We start from the raw sequence: 2,969 nt of genomic DNA on the forward strand, positions 1-2,969 counted from the left end.
TGACAGGCTCTCTGAGGAGAGCAGTGGTGTCGACCGTCGACCTGCCGCTATGACGCTCTCTGTTGTTAGTGGTACGTCTCGGCGGGTTTGTTTTTCGCTGGATAGTCTCGCTGACGACTATCTTAATATGAGCAAATAGAGGAACTGATCGGCAGTCATTTGTTCAGTTCAGTTCAATGTATTTCGAATCATTCCATTGCATGGTTTAGTATTTGATTCGATCACACACACAAAAGACATGGTACACCTAGCCCGTCCCCCCCCCCCCCACACACACACACGTACACGCACACATGCACAAACACTGCCGCAGTAGACTGATGAGTGCAGAGCAGCCAGCGCGTCACAATTTTCACGGATATGACAGAAGGCAAAAGCGCTAGGCAGCAAGGTGGCGAAGAAACTCAGCGTGTGTTCCAGAGCTAGTGGTGGTGGGTGGGAGGTGGTCAGGCGCGGATACAAGGGGGGGGCCATGGGGGCCATGGCCCCCCCCTTGGCCGATTTTTTTCAAAAATAAAATAAAAAGTTAAAAAGTTAAAAAGCTGAAAAGGGGGCCTCCTGAAAATAAAGTGGCCGAAATCCGATGAGTTTTTTTTTTTTTTTTAAACCTACCCACTTAGTTATTTCTTAGAAGACTAGCTGAGAAGACTCCTTTGTTAGAAGATTGGTAAGGCTTTTCATAACTTGGAGGTCTCTTATACTCACAGAGATGACCACTTTTACAGGGCCTCCTAACCTGCACAGAGGGCCTCCAAGCCTGCACAGATGTTGAGATGTTGCCTGAACAGCTAGATAAGCTCAATAGACGCAGTTTTTTTTTTTGGGGGGGGGGCCCAACAAGTGGGAAGAAGGGGCCTCCAACAGGTGGGATTATGGGGGGGGCCTCCTGGTTTCTAATGGCCCCTCCCTTGGAGATTTTCTGGATCCGCCCCTAGAGGTGGTTCCAGGAGGTTGCCGCTCGGTAGGAAAAAGCTCGTCTCGACATTGATAAGCGATAATTTGGTAACTCTAATGCACCCGACAGCGTGGAACGTGTGGCGCGCGCAGACACAGCCGCCCGTGTTGTGAACAAAGTGCGTAATGCCGCGGGAGCGAGCGGGTCCTTCAGCGCTCTGAAAACACGAATGTTGTCGCGATAGGTGACTAAATCCGTGATTTTGGGCCAGCCCAGTGCAGACAACACGGGGGAAATGTGATCACGGTGTTTCGCCCCAGATACGATTCTAGCTGCGAAATTAATGACTTTCTGCACCCGCTTGAGGTGACAACCTACAGCCCCGCCCCAGACTGAGAGGCAGTAAATGATGTGGGGGAAGACATGACATTGAATGAGAAGTTTCAAAACATCAGCTGAGAGGTGATGTCGAATTTTGTAGAGAGACAGTGTGTCCAAAATTGCAATGTTGCGGGGAAATCGATCCATAATGAAAAGTATAATGACATCCTGAAAATATAAATAAAAACATCCTCACGACAGTCACAACTTAACCCTATTCCTGGCGGGCTCCGCCGGGACAAGAAACTGGCGGGGGGGGGGCCGATTCGGCCCCCCTTCAGATCTCAAAAACTACACATCGCAGCGACAAACGGTAAACGGCATCGCATACGCACGGTCAAGATCTACAATTTTCACTAAGGTCATTTTCAGGTCAGGTCAAAGATGACGTCACATGGGTCGAAAAAGTCAAAATGGCGGCGCTAGACATGGAGAGTTTTTTCTCGAATAACTTTCGAATTAGTCAAGATAGGAACAAACTAAGGGCATCATCGTGATCCTCTCGTCAATCCGCATCGAATGATATATATGTTGACCTCGAAAGGTCAAGGTCAAAGGTTGACCTCAGGTCACGTGACCTCGAGGTCATCATGTATATCATTCGATGCGTCTTGACGATCTGAACACAATGAGACCATCCACGCGTCTGTATCTTGTTCCTGTACGGAGTTATTGGCCAAAAACCTTTGGTGACCTTTGATGACGTCACATGACCTCACAGCTGCCCAACAGCAAAACAGACCTAAAGGTAGTGAAGGTTGATCGTATATGAAGTCATGTATGGTATATGGGGCCATTCCGACCCGTTTTAGTGGTAAAAACAGGGAGTTGATTTTTCCCCCATTGACTAATAATGGGGAGGTCGCGAAACTGACCTGACCTTAGGTCACCGATATCAAAATTCCAAGATATACAAATTGCACATACTGGTACCCTAACTAAAGCCTGAAGAGAAGAAATTGATCGGTCAAAAACTCTAGCTCTGGCGTGATTGCAAACTTTTCTGAGGTAGGGTCACCAAACCGCCTCTGGTGACCTGACCTGAGGTCAGATCAACTCAAAATTTTCAGACATGTTGCGTAGAAGCCTTTTAGGAAAAGTCAGAAAATTTGAGCTTCCTAGCTCAACGCGTTTGGGAGAAATAACCAAAAAACCTCAGGGGGGGCTCCTGAGGCCCCCCCCGCCAGGAATAGGGTTAACACGAACCCAAACGTCTTGGAGCAAGAGAAACACGAACTAAATCTCACAAGACGCCAAGACAACCATTCGAATAACCAAAATGTTAAAATGTAGGTATGACCCGCCTTAAAAACCTCATTTGACATCCCGAATTTCACAATGCGCTCACAGTTTTATTAGTATTTAATATGTCTACATCATTTTCTCGTGACGTATCAATATATGAAAAAGTGCTTAAAAAGGATCGAAGTCAAGTTTTATTAAAATAACGACATCCTCTCCGGCCTTTTTGCTGCATCCTCCCCCTAACGTAAAATGAATTTAACCACACTGTAGAGAGAAATAAGGACGGCATTGCATTTTTTGACGACACTGGAAATGTGCTTTTCCCAGGATAGGCTGGGATCAATGGTTACACCTAGCATCTTCACTTGAGAAGATGGCTTGAGTACATGTCCCGGTAGGTTTAAATGGAAAGCTGAGGCTTTCTTCAGGTTCTGGGGGTGCTAGAAAT

At 46.9% G+C, this 2,969-nt stretch overlaps 1 long non-coding RNA gene across 1 annotated transcript; it reads left to right on the forward strand.

Moving 5' to 3' along the window:
* The first annotated feature begins 266 nt into the window (after nt 1-266).
* On the forward strand, nt 267-1,114 carry LOC122378052. Its single transcript, XR_006255972.1, has 2 exons — nt 267-442; nt 938-1,114. It is a non-coding gene; the product is annotated as an uncharacterized LOC122378052 (long non-coding RNA).
* The last annotated feature ends 1,855 nt before the right edge of the window (nt 1,115-2,969 follow it).

The sequence above is a fragment of the Amphibalanus amphitrite genome, unplaced genomic scaffold (genome assembly GCF_019059575.1).
Source record: "Amphibalanus amphitrite isolate SeventyFive unplaced genomic scaffold, NRLGWU_Aamphi_draft 000054F_arrow, whole genome shotgun sequence".
Taxonomy (NCBI): domain Eukaryota; kingdom Metazoa; phylum Arthropoda; class Thecostraca; order Balanomorpha; family Balanidae; genus Amphibalanus; species Amphibalanus amphitrite.